Source organism: Lutra lutra, chromosome 9 (assembly GCF_902655055.1).
Source record: "Lutra lutra chromosome 9, mLutLut1.2, whole genome shotgun sequence".
Classification (NCBI taxonomy): domain Eukaryota; kingdom Metazoa; phylum Chordata; class Mammalia; order Carnivora; family Mustelidae; genus Lutra; species Lutra lutra.
In genome coordinates, this window is record NC_062286.1 from 13,359,646 (window position 1) to 13,378,670 (window position 19,025).

Below are 19,025 nucleotides of genomic sequence, written 5' to 3' on the forward strand. Positions count from 1 at the left end.
GACATACATGCACAGAGAGATGGAGATGGACAGACATGCACACAGAGAGACAGAGAGATGGACATGCACACATATGGAGATGGACACACACAGAGGGAAAGATGGAGAGAAAGAGAGATGATTAGAACCCTGAGATCCTGTGGCTCTCTCAGACCCGTAGTAAGAGCCTGTTAGGATCGCTCACCTTACAAGATACAGACCATGCTACAGTAAGAAGCCCATCTTTTTGGACTTTTATCTCTACAGACAACCTCTGCTTTCTGTTTAGCCTATTGGCATGGAACTGCCTTCAGTGGGGCTTGCGATCACCAGGAGAAACTATTAGATCTGCCTTTGTTCCCTTCCCGGCAATAAGGCAGGTTCCTGAACAGCTGTCATGCAAGGAGGCCCCACCGTTCTCTGGTTCTTTCCTAAGGCCTGCCTTCAGCTCCCTCAGAATATTCCACAAACACTCCAGAAGAGGCCCCAAAGTAGGCTTCCAGATAAAATACAGGATACCTTAGTAATTTTTAATTTTAGATAATACTTGGAATATTGCCATATTTGGGACATACTTAGAGCAAAAACTTATCCATTGTTTATCTGAAATTCAAATTTGACAAGGCATCTTTCATATGGATTTGCTAAACTCAACATCTCTACTGAAAAGGTTTTGGTTTTGTTGACCTGAAAAGGAAAAATTTAGGATAAGCTAGAATAGATATATTTTTTCAAATAATTTTTTTTTCTGCCACTTTTGGTCTGATGCACAAATTAAATGGGTAGCCAGGGAGGGTCCATGAGGTGTCTTTGGCCAGGATGAGGGGAAATCAGCCAGGATGTGAGTCACCCTGAATATGTTTGTGCACACCAGAAACTCTCCTCATCAGAATGGGAACTTTTCCATGGCAAGAACATGTTATGGACTAAAACCCTTTTGACCAGGGATTGTGCAGAGACCAGGGATGCGGGGGTGAAGAAAACACTTACTTTCTTGCTCATGGCTCACCCGCTGGTAACTTAGCCTCCCTGTGGCTGGCGTTCATCACCGGGAACTTCGTGGGTACCCCTGGGACTGGCTCTGCGCTCAGAGGGAAGAGACAGACGAGGGCCATTCCAGACTGGTACGTGGCAGCTTTATTACACAAGAGAATTTACGTCTGAGGCTTCTCCTGGGCACCACAAGATGAGATCTTAATACCCCATCCAGCAGGGTCTTAAAAGGTTATAGAGGGGCCTTAACTGGGTTTAGTCACCTCCACTGTCCAGAAGCTCTCCTCAACCCACTGCTTTCTCAAGTCTGTATCCTTGGAACTAGCAATTACTTCACAGTTGTGTGCCATCTTTTTTTATATGAAAAAATGCCCGAGAATAGCAAAATTAAATTTTCTCGGGAAGCTAAGTGAAAAAAGAGGCATATATATCCGCATGCTTTCCGTGCTAATGGGAAGTCTGCTGGAAGTAAATATGACAGAAGAGTAATGCAACAATTTCTGTGCATAGGGTTCTTTCTTCTTTTTTTGGAGAGAATTTTATTTTTTTAAAAGATTTATCTTTTTTCCACTTATTTTTATTTAAATTCAATTGGTCAACACATACTACATCATTAGTTTGTGATGCCTTTAACTTTAACACGGTGTGTGTGTGTGTGTGTGTGTGTGTGTGTGTGTGTGTGTGTGTGTAGGATTCTGAACACTCAAATTTCCAGGAGGCGGCAGTCTTGCGCCGATGCAATGGCAGAATCCTGCCACAGGGGGGCGCGCGGGCCTCTCTAATGGTTTTCAGGAGGCGCCGCAGAACCGCAGGTGAGGAAGAAAGCCTCGTGAGGTAAGGACAGTCCTAGCCGCTGGAAGGACCCTACTGAAATAAAAAGTACCCTAAGTCCTCCTTTGTACATTAGCTGGCCCCATGAGGGAAGGCGACCTGCTAAACGAGGCTAGAACTGAGAAAAACAGTCTTAGGTCTGACCTGTGTGTGGCTCAGAGTCAGGCCTCCCTCCTGCTCTTACTGGGTTGAGGGGGCCTTTTCCCTTGGCCCTTAGGCATCTCTGGGAACCCAAGTGGAAGGGCCCAGTCCCCCATCAGGGGCAAGTGCCCACCACAAGCTCGGACGCGGGAAGCTCCGGGAGATATGGGAAGGACAGTACATATAGGCGAGAGTGGCCACCTGCCTGAGCAGAGATCTCGCAGTGCTGGGCTGAGGCATCCGAACGGAGCAAGCAGGAAGAGCTCTGGAGACAGACGGCAGGCGGGGAGGAGCGTGGACTGCCCCCCTTGGGTGTGGGGAGAAGGAGGAGTTCTCCATGGGCCGACTGGGTACCGTGGGCACCCCCTGAGGTGTGCAGGGTTGCCCTCTGTGACCGCCGACTATGGGGAGGGGCTTCAGCTGCGAAAGGAAGGGGCTGGTGGTGGGGAGGGAAGAGGCAGCAATCTGGGCTGGAACCTTCTATGTTAGTGGCGTGTGGGGAAGGAGACTGTCAGGTCCTCCGAGGTGGGCACACCTCTCCACCCACGTGGGACACTTGTCGCACAAGAGCACTGCAGGCCCGTTGGCGGGAACCAAAGGAGCCACGACCACTAACAGAGAACCACAGCGGTGGCCAGTTCATCAAAAAGAAAGAAAAGACCCCAAATCACACCCCCCACCACACCCACAAAATGACTGTTCCTCCCCCCACCTTTCTTTCCTCCCTGTTGGCCTCTTGGTCCTGGAGAATGAAGGAGGTTGGGGAGGGGATGGGCTAGGAAACAAGTCATCCCTCTCCACTCCCAGGTGTGCCTGACTCCAGGTCCCTTGTCCTGGGCCGATTTCATAGACTCTGGTTATTTTCTCTAATTAAGGTGGGCGTAGCCAGTTTATGATGCCAGACTCATCTGAGAATCTCAGCTCTCCTCCTAAGCCGTCTGAGGTCAATGTCCTGCTCCACAGCCTTAGAGGGTGGAGTGAGCATGTTCTCCTTTCCTCCTCCTCCCCTTCTCCTCCTTCTGCTTCTCCTGCCTCCTCTAGTCTTCAGTCCAGCAGAGAGCTGGGGTGGGGAGGTGGGAAGGGGAAGGAAAGTCTCCTGAGTTGTAGCATCTGCCTAGTTCTGTGAGGTAAATGTCCCACCATGGCTACTTCAAGCTGCCAGTACGGTGTGGCTGGACGTGGCGTTGGGAAGAGGTTGTGAGCCAGTGCGAGGTGGCTGAAGGAAGGATAAAGGCTAGTCTACCTGAGGGGGGCGGGGGCAGATACTATCCTCTTTCTGCTGACTGCCTCTGCTGCTCTGGCTGCCATCAGTAGGCCCTGATGTCCTCTGTGGGCTAGGTTCTTAGGGGCCCCCGGGATCCCCACTGTTCAATCCTTGCACATGGAAGACCTGACTCTTCTACTCCTCTTCAGTGCCCACCACTAGTGCCCAGTCCAGGGCCTCTCGCTGGTGATCTCCCAGGGCAAACTGGGCAGCCCCAGTTTGTCCCATGCGGGACATCTGTAAGATGGTGCAAGCTGACCTGTATTCCAGAGTGTCTGCCTGATGCACGGAGAAACCATGGACCCCGACACAACACATCAGTGGAATGCATGCGGTTTCATTCCTGTGTCCCCACACTGAGCTCTGTATGAAGCTGTTCTCACTCTCATACCACTTCTGACACCAAATGTGTGGGTTTTCTCCTCCATGCAAGTCTCCAGCTCTCTGTGGAAGGTAAGTAGGTATCCTATGAGTCCATTTAATTCTGACCCTGACTACCTGTCTTCCTTCTGCCATGTGAGGGCACAGGGAGATGACAGCCATCTGTGAGCCAGGAAGCCAGCTCTCACCAGGCACCAAATCTGCCAGCACCTGGAGCTTCGACTTTCCAGCCTCCAGAGTTGTGAGAAATTAATTTCTGACCTATGCAGAGAATCTATAAGTGTACATTATTCAACATGGGTATTTTAGGGAAAGTTGGATTTCCTTGGGAAAGAGGAGAGGTCTTTAGCAATACAGCAGAATTCATAGGAAGATAGGAACAGCCATTGGACTCCCTGGTGCTCACGTAGGGAAACTGGACAGATTCTAGGGCAGTGGTATTAGATGCTGACCATTCCCTAAGGCTATGGATTTGTGTGGTGACGTTGGGGGACGGGCTAGGTAGGGGCCATGCACTGGTAGGAGATGGGTTGCTAGATTTAGCAAAACCCCCAAAAGGCAATTATATACACACACATGTATACATGTGTGTGTGTGTGTGTGTGTGTGTGTGTGTGTGTGTGTGGTAGCCATGAGCTGAAGGTTTGTGATTGCCCAAAATTCATTGCCTCCACAGTGATGGCATTTGGAGATGAGTCCTTTGGGAGGGAGTTAGGTTTTGGTCAGGTCCTGAGAATGGAACACTCATGATGGGATTAGTGTCTTTATAAGTGTTATACTTGGGGATGAGCTCTCTCTGTCTCTCCAGAGCACACACAAAGGAAAGGCCACATATGCACAGAGCAAGAAGGTGGTTTTATACAGACCAGGAAGAGAGTTCTCACTAGGAACTGAATCTGCTGGTACCCTGACCTTGGACTTGCCAGCCTCTAGAACTGTGAGAAATAAATGTCTGTTATTTAAGCCACCCATATTATATATATATATATATATATATATATATATATATATATCCCAGTTAGGTTGTTTTTTAGTATAAATATGTCTTATGCCATATTTGGAAAATCTTCTGAAAGAAACATTCTGTCAGAAAGCAATAATATGGGGCACTTGGTTGGCTCAGTCCGTTAAGCGTCTGCCTTCAGGTCAGGTCACGATCCTGGGGTTCTGGGATAGAGCCCTGTGTCAGGCTCCCAGCTCTGCGGAGACTCTGCTTCTCCCTCTCCCCCTGACCCTCCCCTGCTGTGCTCTCTTTTGCTCAAATAGATAAATAAAATCTTAAAAAACAAGAAAACAATGATTAAAGGATGTATATTATAAAAAAATCAATGATGGTATAGGTAAGTCTCAAAATTCCTATGTATTCCCATTCATATTAGAGTACACAAATTAAAACATGTGTGAATTATTGGACACTAAATAAATGGATTAAAAATGTCCCCAGGTTTGGGATACCCTAGTCCGTGTGGCAGTGGATCATTGGTTTTCTGGGTTAGATTTTAGACCTGAGTATCACTAGATGAATTCATGATTGAGGAAGAAAAGAAAAGAACAGCCTTAATTTTTTTTTAGAATGATGATGATAATTTTTTTTCTTTCACTTTGGTCTTCTTCAGAGTATTATCCCTGTTCTAGCAGCTGGGGGAGAGAATGCTTGGGAATGTGAACTGTTTGATCGTGCTTGCATATTGTGTTTTATAAAGAAGGATGTGGAGGGTCATTTAGAAATGGTTCTCTGAGAGCTAGCCTGCCCCAAGGAGACAGAGCTGGCACTCCTGACGACTGTGAATTCTCCAGAATCTAAGAAATAAACGACAGACATTTGAGCTGGGAGTGAGCTCTGATCAGGAAATGTTCCTTCGAACACTAAGCAAACCGGGTTCACCAACAGAGAGTACTAAATAAATCAGGAGTAGTGTTCAGAGGAGCGTTTGGACAGTTTGAAAAGAATAAACTAGGAATCTGGGTTTCTCACCAGTGCAGTCTGCCTGGGAGTCTGTAGGGCTACGATGGGGGTTTGGATCATCACTCTGTGCTTGTTCCAAAGAGAGATGAATGGAGGCCTGTGAGAAGCCATCTGAACCCTAATGGAATGGCCAGACAAGGATTCTACATTAAGTTTTGCTGATCTTAATGAGCCTTTCAAATTATACACTGATACCTGATACTACTTCAAAGTCTTGGAGGTGATGTTCTGTGAGGAGAAGATGAGGAAGAGCATTTGTGTATTAGTGAAATTTGCGGAGCTCATCTAAAGGCAAAGTCCAATGCCTTGTTTATGATGTGGAGCTTTCAGTAATGACATGGGTTGCTGGGTCCATAACAAGGCTAAGTTGGGTGCTGTGGGGCAGCCCTGGGCTCCAGCTCTAGTAATCATTGATGTTAGCATTATCAACAGCCTGGTGTAGATGCAGAGTCTTAGGACGCCTGTCCTACCTGTCCTACCCTCAGACCATTGGCATTGCTTCCAATGAGGGACTGGGGGCCATCTGCAATGGCAAAGGGACTGGTCTATCGAAAAAGGAGCCATCGCTGATGACCGGGCAGACATCAGTCACAGATATGCCACTTAGACCTGCTCAAGATAGGGAAGAATAATGGTTGGAAAATTCCTCACTGAGAAGATTCCAAGATGTAGAATGGGTGGAGGGGGAGGGGCAGGAAACAGGCCTTTTTGGTGGTGGATATGATGGAGCTCCTGGCTGCTAGTAACTGAAATGTGACTGATACATTTAATCAAAGAGTAATTTCCTGGGAGCTCACAGAGTTCATGAGAATCCAGAAGATCACATTTGGGGATGAGCAGAATCAAGGACATTCTGGGTGGTTAAGAAGCTGACTAACTTTGGAAATCCAATGACTATAGGAAGTAAATACTACCCTTCCATAAAGCTCGAGTGCATAGAAGACTAAAAACCTAGGAAAAGACTAGAATAGAAAAACAAACCCACCTTTTGATAAATGGAACTGACAAGAAAGCTTGTCTGCTTCAATTTGGATTCTGGGCAGACTAATTTTTTTTCTACCTTCCCAACTAGGTTTGGGGTCTGTATTTATACTATCTTATGGTCCACAGAACTCCCATGCCATGCCATTAACCTAAATGTGGTCTCCAATGATAATGCACCCAAGAAAATAAACACCTTTTGGTACAGCAAGCTTGAAACCAGGCCTTACAGACATTTTGGATGAGTGGGTTGATGTGTTCATTAGGATGAGTGTGAGGCTCCCTTACACTGTTGGAAGGAAACAGAATGGGAAGGCAAGAGTATCTGATAAGGGTCAGGGGACCTCTACCTCTGCTCTTGTCATGGCTTCACAAATATGGGTAGGGACAGAGCTAAATCCATGGGTTACTTTGCCAACCAGTGTTTGCTAATCAGTCAATCTTTGGAGGTTATATTAGATCTGTCCAACTGGCTGATTGGTAAAAATTTCCCATTGACTATGAGCTTTTCAATGACAGGGACCATGGGTGCTTAATATATAGTAAGATAATGTTTTAAAATATTAATCAGAGTGTTTCTCCCATCCACAGTTTTTATATACAATTGTCTCCCCATTTAGTTAGAGGTTAGGATTAAGATTATAGGAATGCAAAGAGGAGGAAATATCAGAGTTTGACTTTTCACTTGCAAAATAGGCTCTTGACGCTCATATCTCCATAGCTTTGAGAGAAAGGAATTAAATTATAGAAGCTCAAGAGCTAAGATTCTAGCAAAAACAGTAAATGGGAAAGGGGATACATGAAAACCAGTTTTCCTAGAGTTGATAGAGCAAGCTGAGAGGTTGTGGGAAGACCTTTGATCTGAGAGCTGGTGGAGGCCCTAAGGAGGGGATGAAGAGGAAAAGTCCGGGTAAATTTGGAAGAATCCCAGAGCCAAGGATACCAGTGTCCACATTTGAAGCCAAATAAAGAGATCTGCTCCCAGCACGGTGTCTGAGGCAGAGTAGTGTGCTGAGTAAGCTATTGGGGAATATGGGCCCAAGTGTACCTTACAGGGTGCCATACACACCACATGGTGTAGGAAATGAGGCCAGGAGTTCCACATCCTGTAGAAATGCTGCAGATTGCGAAGGTGGGTGATGGCCCCAAAGTACTAGGGTCAAGTCCATGAGGGACACATTGAACTCAAGAAGCCCAGCAAAAACGTGGAAACTAGTAATGCACGATGGGGTAGGATGAGTATCAAGCACTGGGCAGCCCAGCCCAGTGGAGGGCTGTAGTAATGCTTTACTTCACTTACCCTCATTGCTGGGGTGATGGTCACAGGCCTCTACAGATCATACCTTTGACCTCAGAGAATAAGGGAAGGCAGCATGTGGAGGGGAGGCTGATTTTACAGAATTTAATCCTATGAATCCCAGGATTTACCTGGAATTGCCAATATTGTTTTCTGCTGTCATGTAGAAATGAGTTCTCAAGAGCCATCAGAGATAGAGAAATAAAGAAAATTAAAAAAAATTGCACTTATAGATCTGTGTTCTTGAAATTCACATTCAATAATCCCAGTTCTTTGCACTGATCCTGATGTAATAGTCATGTTCTGAAAACCTTTGTTGACTAGGGTATTGAATGAATGACAACACAGCTCTTCTGATCACTGGGGAGAGCATACTAGGAAGCCATGCTGTCAGCCCTCTGGCCTACAGGGTCCTTCCTGTCATCATCTGGCAGGACTTGGAGACTCAGCCCTGGGATGGTTTACGTAGAATGAGAATGTTGTTCAACTAGATGCTCAAAACCTAGTACTCTATTGTGAGAACAGAAGGATACACTTTGAAGTTTATGTGGAATTTATATTGATGCTTCTCATTAGCCAGCTAGAAATTTATTTTGTTTATGAGGAATTCCTCTTTATATACAGAACAGGAGCATGGGTGCTATAAGCCAGAAAGCAAAGAAGAAGATAAATCACACTTATTACTCTCTCTTGTGCTTGGTGGGGCACTAAAGCCTCAATACAAACTTCTAAGTCCGTAGTATTATTACCACTGCTCTCCCCTCCCCCACTTAATGACTAAATTAGTATACTTGACACTCAGTAGACCTTCAAATGTTGGTTGAAGGAATTAATAAGTGAAAATTGAGTCACATGCTCAAGGTTAAACAGGTGGTAAGTGGTACATCCTGGATACAACTCTCAAACCTACATATTTCCATCACATGGTGACATGTGTTCTAGGACTGTAATTCATTCCTTATGCAATATCTGGAAAATCTTCTGAAAGAGACATTCTCTCAAAAAGCAATGATATGGGGCACCTGGGTGGCTCAGTCGGTCAAACATTGGTCCTCAGGTCAGGTCATGATCCTGGGGTCCTGGGATCAAGCCTAGTGTTGGGCTCCTTGCTCAGCGGGGAGTCTGCTTCTCTCTCTCTCTCTGCCCCTCCCCTCACTTGTGCTCTCTCTCTTTCAGTCTCTTTCTCAAATAAATAAATAAAATCTTTAAAAAAAACCACCTCTCTTTCTCTTTAGTCTTGCTTCTCTTGGGGACCTCAAAGTACATGGGTATAAGCGGCTTTCCTCAAAGCAGGAGTAAAAGAAAATGTGTCAACCTCAGAGAGACTTTGACGTGGAGCAGATGGAAGGTGAGGGACCACACATCCTGCAACCTCTATTGTCTCAGTAAGCAGATGGCCAGGTTACATGCTACGGATGAGAACTGGGGATTGGGTGGGGATGGAGACACTCCAGGGCTCAGAATGGAGACTTGGGTGGGGTTCTATGGGAAATGTGGACAAAATTGAAGTTGAGTAAGAAAGATTTGCTGAGCACAGAAAGAGATCCCCGAGTAGACATGTCACACATTTCTGAGGGTGGAAGTTATTATCCCCAAGGTTCCGCAGGTAGTACATGTTATTTGAGATCTGTGTCAACTCCTGTAATTCTCTGTGCATTTTTAGAGCTGGCTCTCCATATTTATCTCTCAGTTGATTATCTTCTAGAATGCTTATTTCTTGAAAGCAGAGATTGTTTCTTCATCTTTGCGTGTTCCAAAGTCCTTAACACAATGTGCAGCTCTGAGCAGCCTCTCTAAGGACCAGGATCCGAGTTGGAGGTTGAGGGCTAGGAGATGTCAACATATACAAGCAGGGTTGAGTCAGCAGATAAGCTTGCCTAGAGGAGCAGCCCTGGAGAGAGAACAGAGGCCAGGAGAGGAGCTGAATTCACTCCCTCATGGAAGTGTCCTCTACGAGGGTAAGCTCTTGTAAGGATCAAATTGGCCCCTGGCTCATCAGGATTCTTCTTCTGACTCTGGATCAGTGTGTGGGAGGGGATCCCCTTCTTCCTGCTTCTCCTTGAGTGCACCTCCATGGCTGATAATTGACTCCCAAGCTTTCTTGCCCTTGCTCTCTATGACTCAGCAACCTACAGCCAGCCTGGTGTACAAGGTTATTGAAAATGATAACTCATGATAGCTCAGTGCCCTGATGAAGGAGAAATCTGGGGCCTTCACAGTGTCAGAGAACCACAGGAAAGTGTCCTTGGGTGTGGAAACAAGGGTGTACCCATGTGTGGCTCTGTGTGTGTGTGTGTGTGAAGCACATATATAACTTCTTGAGAGCATATGTATATGCCCACGCAGGTGTGTGCATTTTCGTGTCTTTGTGTGTGAATGAGGGTACACGGGAGCCCGAGTCTTGTACAACAGACTTGCTGTCCTAGAAATCTATCTGCTGGGTCAGACGAAAGGAGAATTTTCCATACTTTGCAGCCACAGAACAACCTGAGCCCAAACATTGATTTGGGTCTCCTGAAGGGAGTTATGAAAAATTCCTACCATGCATTGCTGCACCACCACAAAACTTGGCATTTCAGAAGCAAAAATAAATAAATAAATAAATAAATAAATAAAATCCCTGAAGCATCTCCATTTTTAAAAAACTTCATGACTACTTTAAGAGCTAAATAAAATAGTACGTGTAATATTTATTAATAGTAATGAAGTAACCGTTGAGATTAGGATCACTCTCATTCATACACACACAGGCACACAAATAAATTGCTTATTTTTCTCTCAGGTAAAAGGGTTGCAGTGATTGGCAGTATATGGCACTTCTCTCATAGCTTCATGAAGTGGGGAAGGCCCCAGATTACAGCTCATTGAGATGGGTGTCTGTCAGTTCAGATGACCTCCTAGTCACCTGGTTGGCAAAGGAGTGTTCTTGCCATAAATAGGATGAGCCTTGAACACACGACAGCTGACACAGGACAGATGAGACTGACAGCAGTTTATTAGTCACACGTACTCATAGCCACGGGGAGGAGGACACCACACCCCACAGGGGGCCACTTGGGAAAGCTTGGGAGCAGACAACCAGCAGGGGCTCTCAGGAGGAGTGCTTTGCAGTGATGAGAGGATGAGGGGATTGTTGGTTCCTGCAGGAAGATGTGATTGGCTTGTTTGAATAATTCCACAGGCTGGCAGGGAGGCAAAACCCATTAGGTGAAGAAGCAGGTAAGGCGCAGCTGGTCTAGTCAATAGGTGAACTCGCCAGAAGGGGAGACTTTCCCCCTGTGTGGGAGGCATATCTGGCCAGTGTAGTAGAACTCCTGGCTAAGCCTCGGGAGTCCTGCAAAGTTCAAAGGTGTTAAGGCAGCACAAGGAATCTCATAATAATTGGGGGATACCATACAGTATAATTATCCCCATTTTACATGGGAGAAATAGAGACCTAGGAGGGCCAGGTGACAGAGCTAAATTTTATGTTGAGTTGGGCCAGGTGACAGAGGGCCAGGTGACAGAGCTAAATTTTATGGTGAGTTGGATACCAAGAGACTTTTTCTTTTCTTCCTCTATATTGCTCATTATCTTATTTGAACCCTATTCCCACCCTGTCAGGGAACATCTACACAATGAAGAGACTGAGGGTCAGAGAGAGAGGAAATGCTCCAAGTCTCACAGCTAGAGGGGAGTAGGGCCAAGGTCAAACTCAGAGGGTTGAGTCTAGGTCAAACTCAGAACAGAGCCAAGGTCAAACTCAGGGGGTTGAGTCTCGGGTGCCTCACTTGCTGGCAGAGCAGGCTCAGGGGCTGGCCCTGAGAGTGGTCACTGTCTGCAGACTCCCACATCTCTGCATGGCATTGGGTAGGATACGGCCCCCACAATACAGATGGAAACATCAGCAGGGTTTCTGCAGCTCTGAGAATTCCATATAATAGGACGAGAAACTGGACTGAATTCTTCAGATAAGTTTGTTTTTGTTGTTATTGCTATATGAAAAAATAAGGACTGGGACGATTGTGTCGAGCATGTGTCTATCCAGGGGCAATAGTCAAAGTATTTAACAACTGCTGGAAAGACTGTTCAGTCTGGTTGGGCCAGGCATTGACTCTTTAGTTGTAGGATGGTGGGAAGTTCTGGGGGATCCTGAAGAAGGGCTGAGACAACGGGAAGGATACTCAGGGAGCTTCAGGGCAGCACTATTTACCAACTGGTATAAGTATTTCAATATTTCTATCAGTCTTGTCCATACCCTCTGACCTGCAATCCTGCTGTTGGAGATATATATATATATATATATATATATATCCCTCTCAAATTCTTCCCAGGCCCATAAGGGGGCACATGCAAGGATGTCCGGTTCAGTGCTGTGGTGGTGGTGGTTCAGAATGTAGGGCATTCTGGACACCCATCATTGAGGAGGGGATGGTGTTCACAATTAAAAAAAGAAAAAAAAAGGAGCAGATCAGATGCACTCAGAGCAACAAACAGGGATGGAGGTCAAAACCACCACAGTGTGGAGTGAAACACTCCAGAAGATTAAGATAAAGAACACATTTCCATTTGCATAAATTAGAAATGCATGCACTCAAAACAACCTTCTACAAGGACATGTGGAAACAGAAGGTTATCAATAAGCACATTAGAATGGCTGCCTATGGAGGGTGGGCTGGCAATGCAAGTGTGGAATGGGGAATAAAGGAATAAACAAACGGAAACAGGAGAGAGGTTTTGTGTGTGCTGCTGCTGCCAATATGCCATACCCAAGGATGGTGAGTGATTTAATCCTCTGCAACCAAGAGGAAAAAAAAAGAAAAAGGCAAGAAACATGAAGTCAGTGCAGCTACCCAACTCTCATGGGTATTTGCAGCTGCATTTAAAGAGGAAGAGGAAGACTGGGGTGCATTGGAGAGAGTGGTCTCCCAGCAGACAGGAGGGCACTAACTTTCTATCTTGCTCTTCCAGAAAGATCTTTTGGTTGCTTCTCACTGTTGTGTCTTGATATGGGAGAATCTCCTCTTTATCACTGTAGTAAGAAGTTGTGATTTTTTTCCAAAGAAATTTTAATAGAACATTCCTTCTGTCACTGAGACTGAATAAGCCACTCCCATGGCCATCCATAAAAGAACTCAGTCATCTGATCTCCCCTAGTGACATGGGAGGCTTGGACATGTAGGCTTTATCCTGGGGCTCAGTGTATCGAGTAGGATGATCAGAGTCCTGGTTTGTCTGGATCGAGGAGGTTCCAGAGATACTGGACTTCTAGTTTTTTTTTTTTTTTTTTTTTTTTTGCAAGTAAGACAATCCTAGGAAAACCAGGAAGAGTTGGTCACCTTATGATCCAGGTAACCATTGGGGATATTTTTACTGAAGAAACAGAAGAGAAAAGATCATGGGGTTATGCCTGGCTGTCTCTACTATGGAGAAACTTTCCACTCTTCTAGTTGGAAATAAAGGCTAGAACCTATGTTCTATCACAGGTATGCAGGATTATTTATTTTTTTTTTAAGATTGTATTTATTTGACAGAGAGAGAGATCACAAGTAGTTAGAGAGGCAGGCAGAGAGAGAGAGTTCGAGGAAGCAAGTTCCCTGCTGAGCAGAGAGCCCGATGCGGGGCTCGATCCCAGGACCCTGAGATCGTGACCTGATCTGAAGGCAGAGGCTTAACCCACTGAGCCACCCAGGTGCCCCGGTATGCAGGATTATTAAAATAGGTGCAGAACTCCCCAAGAGGAGAAAAACCATGAGGTTGGCCCATCCAGTATTTGGTCCCTCTGAGTTTGTTTTCCTGTACTCTCCCTGAAGTCTGAAGACCTTAGTTCATCTATCTATCCATCCACCTACCCACCCAACTACCTATCCATCCGTCCATCCATCCATCTATCCATCCAGCCATTCTTCCATCATCTATTTTTTTTTTATTCTTAGAGTAGTCACTGAGCATCTGTAATGCACCAGGCTCTGAAGATACTGAGATGAATAATATCACATAGTGCCTGCCCTCAAGGACACCACAGTTTAATAAAGAAGACTCAGTCTACACAGGTGACCATATTGTAAGAGCATAACTGTAACTAGAGGTCTGTACGAAGTATGATGGAGCCCAGTAGAAGGAATAACTAAATATGATTTCTGAAAGCTTCAAAGAATGGGTGATAATGATATTGCAGGTGGAGCTGGCATTTGCCAGGTAGGGAAGGGGGCCTTGTAGAAACAGGGTGCAGGCAGGGCCAAGGTTCAGAAAGCACACAATAAACACAGTGGAAAGATGGGTCAAAGTGTCAGGGTGGAAGGTAAGAGGGGATGGTGTGTGTCAGTGTGGGGGAGGGTGTGTGGAATGAATGAGGCAGGGAGAAAAGTGGGAAGAGCTGGAAATATGAGTAAAGAGGTAAGCTTCAGCCAGATTTTGAGCCCTCTGGGAGTCCATCCCTTGGAGTATTTTCATGGCCTGACCTCTCAGACACAGCCCTTACTACGCTGAAGTAGATTATTATGAATACTGAGACATGGAACGTAGTATGTGCTTGCCCAAAGTCTTCTTGACTATGACACAGGTGTTCTATGGAATTCATCTTGGGAAATGCTCAAGAGTCCTCAGAGGACATCTCCAAGACCTGAGGAGAGGATTCTTTTGTGCCTGGAGACCTAAGACATATTCTGTTACACAGGCTTTTTTTTTTAATTGAATAATTTATAAATGATGTCCTTTTATCTGGGTAGCTGTAAGGCTTTTAGAACTGGCAAACACCTTGGGGATCATCTTGTCCAAACCCAAATAGAAAGTCGGAGAGGAGAGATCACTGAGCTGATCAGAGGCAGAGACATATGAGAATTCAAGTCTTTGGACTTGAAGACCACAAATATTTAAGGCACTTTCTTTATTTTTGCTTTATGTTTTTAAAATATTTTATTTGTTTGTTTGTTTGTTTGTTTGTTTATTTAAGAGCCAGAGCGTGCACACCTGTGCATCATGGGGGAGGGGCAAAGGGAGAGGGGGAGAGAGAATCTCAAGACTCTGCAATGAGCACAGAGCCCAACCAGGGGCTCAATCTCATGACCCTGAGATCATGACCTGAGCTGAAATCAAGAGTCCTAAGTTCATCCAAATGAGCCACCCAGACATCCCCAAGGTACTTTGAATATAAAAATAATATAACAGGGCATTTAAAGGAAACATACACATAATTTTGTGAAAGAACAGAGATCATTGTAGCAATAATCTGGAATAAAAGAATTCTAGCTAATCAACCAGATTCGGTCTTGACCTGCCTGGCATCCAAGCAGAGACTGACGTGATGGTTCAGATGTTTTCTCTTTATCTGATGGAAGAAATAAAATATTTCAGTTCCCATTGGGAGCACACAGAGCCGAGCAGCCCTATGATGGAGGCTATGGTAAATCACTTCACAAACATGCAGACCCTATTGAAGGTCCTAGAAATTCAGCCTTCAAGGAGCTCACTGCCTTTTTGAAGATAAACAGTGAAAATCCAGTCTGTAGGTGCTACGTAAGAAGCAAAAGGCATGAGGGAGAATGAGAGAGAGGTTCAGAACCCTGGACAGGGGAGGGGGCTTTCCAGAGGATAATGATTAAGAAGAGAATGGTGTCCTAAGGGAAAGAGAGTTGGTTGAGCAAAGAAAGGCTTCTGGTTTGGAAGGATGGTCCAAGCAGAGGGAGACCACTGTGAGTGCAGGGAGACATGAAAAAGTCTGGCACTTCAGGAACTGCAAATGTTTCAAGGGCTCCCATTGGCTGGTGTGACATTCAGACGGCTGTTTAATGAGAAGCCAGTAAGAGGAACAAATGTTAGCCACCATTACTAATACTCCCTCACTCACCATCTTCCTGTCAGAGATGAGAACACCTTCATTTTCACACGAAGACCTTTTTCCATTTAAAAAACAAATTAATACCTCCCTTTCCTCCAGCAAAGACACACAGCTGGGTTTAGGGTCAGGGACAGGTTTGGGAGGGGAGAAGAGCAGAAGAATGTGGATAAATGGGTAAGTGGGTAAGAGAATGTGGGTAAGTAGGTAAGAGAGGAAGAACTTACCAAAGGAGTATCCAGAGCAAGGAGAATATGGAAGCCTGGAAGATAGGCTTTCCTGGGCACACATTTGCTTGGCATGTCTCCACTGACTCTAGGAGTCTTCTGCAAACCATGGAGGGGTAAGTACTACTGTCAGCTGACGATCAACCCCTTATAGGTTAATGCCTGGCTTGCACAGATGCTTTTCTATGTACACAGTTAATGAAAAGGGTACAGGCCATATCATGTGGCATAAAGACATTCTGATGGGGTAGGAAGGAGGCAGTTAAATCGACCAGAGTAGGCATTGCGGCAATGAAGACTGAGTTCAAAGGAAGAGGCCCTAGGCACAGGGGGTGAGAACATGGCCGTGTGTGTGTGTGTGTGTGTGTGTGTGAATCCATTTACTTTGCCTGGCTCAACCTTGGTAAACTGTCAGGGATGAACTTTTGGGGAAACAGACATGCACTTTATGACCCATACAACGCTTTCCTGTGTATTAATTCCATTTGCTTCATATGATTGCCCTCTAAGGGAGGAACTTTTCTTACCGAAGAAGAAATGTTGAACCACTAAGTGACTCGCTCACAGGGCTTCCCCTGAGTCCAGCATGATGAAAAGCCTAGTCTGTTTCTTAAGTCTGTGTCCCTTCTATACCCTGTCCCATATGCGCACAGTGGAGGCCTGTCCATTCTGTCCTAGCTTTCACAGATGCTGCATGGAGGTCCTTTCTGACCTCCACCGTAGGTGCCTCCCTCCAGTTCGCAGGTGCCGTTCAGACCTGTGAGAAGGCCCTGGTTCCCTGGCTTTTCTGCACTGCAGATATGCTCTGCAGCGCATGGAGATTCTGAACATCTCTTATTCTCAAGTAAACAATGCTGTACTTTTCAGATAACTTAGTGATTTAAAATGATTAAATAGCTGACTGCTGGGAGAGATTCGGAAGCATTTTTCTCAGGTGTTGACAAAATATAAGCATATTTTTAGAATAATCTTAGATCTTAGGCTAAAGATGCTGATTGTATATGCAAATTACCTTCTTCAGAGGCTTGCAAACAGCAGTGTAGACAAAAGCTTTGGCTTCTCCTCAGGACAGGCTTGGGGGAGCCAAAGAACAATGGAATTAGGGACAGGGCCCCCCAAACATCTGTTCCCTAGCCACCTGCCTCCCCACCTTGCCTTCCATGAGCAGAATGAAAGTGCTGGTGTCTGAGGGAACACTGAGTTGGGCTTATGCCTCTCCTCTGCCATTCCTGCTTGCTACTACTTTTTCCTCCAGCCAAAACTCTCTGTAAGGTGCAGGTTTCACGCCCTTAGCCTACAAGATACCCTGAACATTGCTCCCCTTTCTCTGATTCCTACTGTGGGTTTTGATCAAACAAAAACAATGAGAAACTCCAGACACCCCCAGGGTACTTGGATGAGGTCAGAAAAAGTGTCTTTCACCTTTTCCATGCATCTCTTCGCCCCTGCCCCCTCCTTAATGCCGGCTCAGGGTCTGGAACTTAACTCTGTGTGGTCTCGCTAGGTGCTTGTCTGAGGCCAGTGGTCAGCAGGAGCTGGCTTGGGGGCAGTTGTCCCATTGCGTGATGTGGGGGCGGGAACGCCGGGCTCCTATAGCTTGGAGCAGCTGGCTCGGAGGAATTATTGCAAGTCTGCACAACTTAAAAATCTGCAGTTTGGGGGCGGGAGGGGGAGCGCGGGGGTGGGTCCCCGAGCGTCCCATTTCTCCTCCCGGCGGTTCACTGAGTTCTTGCTCACTGCAGAGGGGCCGACCATGCCTTCCGGACCGCAGGCCGTCCTCGCTGAGGCCCCGTTCGTTCCTCAACCTCGGGCTGATGGCATCTCCCTCTGACCTCCTCTTCCATCCTTCAGGAAGGAGAACCGGCTCGTCCCCGTTTCGCTCAGTGCATGCGACTTGCTAGGTAAGTCGAGGAACAGAGCAAGAAACAGTCTTGCTCTGCGCAGTGCCCGAGTCTTCGGGCAGCGGGGCTAGTGGTAAACAGGCTGGACCGGGTCAGCTGTTTCTTCCTTCGCACTTTGTTTTAAAACAAGTTGGGACCTCGATACTTCCTAGGAGAATCCTGGCAAATTTGCAGAGTGTCACTTGGGGCCGCGACTTTCGGGAGGCTGTTGCCGGTGCCGCGGGGTGCAGCGGAAGAGACAGTCTTGCCTCCCGCCGAATCGCGGGCTCCAGCCCGAAGGGCGCGCAGGTGGGAGGCAGCGGGCGCGCTCCTGCTCCCGCCGGGCGGGACAGGGCACGCGGCCCCGGGGGTGACTCTGCACTCGGGTCTCGGCGGGGGCACGCGCCCCGCCAGAGAGCCAGCCTGTCCTTCCGTGCGTCCGTGGGTCGCACGGCCCGAGCCCGGTAACCTGCGGCAGACCTCGGGGGAGAGCCTGGCCCTCCGCCCGCGGAGCGCCGGCGGGGGCCAGAAGCTAGGCGGCGGGCGAAGCGGGACCAATGGGGCGGTGGCCGAGCAGGCGGCCCCGCCCCGCCCCGCCCCGCCCCGCCCTATCCGCGGCTCCCAGGAGCCGCGCTCCGACCCGGCGGGACCGACGGACCGACCCAGGCGGGCCACCCGGCTCTCCTCGCCGCCGCCGCGGCGGGCGCCGGGCCGCGCGGTGAGGCCTGATTCCTGCAGCGCGGGCCGGCGGCGTCGCCAAGCGGAGCGAGCCCGAGGCACCGGGACTCCTGCAGGTACCTGCTCGTGTCCCCTCCTCCGCGCGCACTCCGGCGACTTCTCCGTGCGACCCCGCAACTTTGGCCACCTTTTGCTGCCCCTGCAGCCCCGTGGCTCGAGTCACGAGTGCACGGCCGCGCAGGTCTAGGGCCGCTGGGGACTTGGCATTCTGCCTCGCGCCTGCCTCGCGGCGCCCCCTCATCCTCTGGTTCCCGGAGCCCGCCGTCGCTGGAGTCCTCAAGATCCGCCTGTTGCGCGAGCTGCGGCCGGCGGCGCGGTGGCCGAGCCCCTCGGAAGGCCGCATCCGGGGTCGCTAGGATCCGCTGTTGGGCGTGGGGTGGGTAGTCGCGGGGTGGAGGACTCACTGGAGGCGGGAGAGTCGGGGAGCCGGGGAGAGGCGGCACTTCTCGGAGGGCATCCCTGGGGCGTTTCCTTAGCCGGGAAGCCTTTCCTTCTCTTCCTCGAGAGGAGGCGCTTTCCTGGCGAATGTAAGTG

The 19,025-nt window shown here is 47.6% G+C and overlaps 1 protein-coding gene across 2 annotated transcripts in view; it reads left to right on the plus strand.

Annotated features, from left to right (window-relative positions):
* The first annotated feature begins 17,630 nt into the window (after positions 1-17,630).
* The window catches only part of KCNS3 (potassium voltage-gated channel modifier subfamily S member 3), a 38,634-nt gene continuing 37,239 nt past the window's right edge, over positions 17,631-19,025 (plus strand). Inside the window, exon 1 of one of the 2 annotated variants that reach the window (XM_047746689.1) lies at positions 17,631-17,774. The gene's annotated coding sequence lies outside the window, so the exon portion shown is untranslated. Of the gene's footprint in view, positions 17,775-18,412; positions 18,548-19,025 lie in introns of those variants that run through there. The other variant, XM_047746688.1, reaches the window with a different exon arrangement.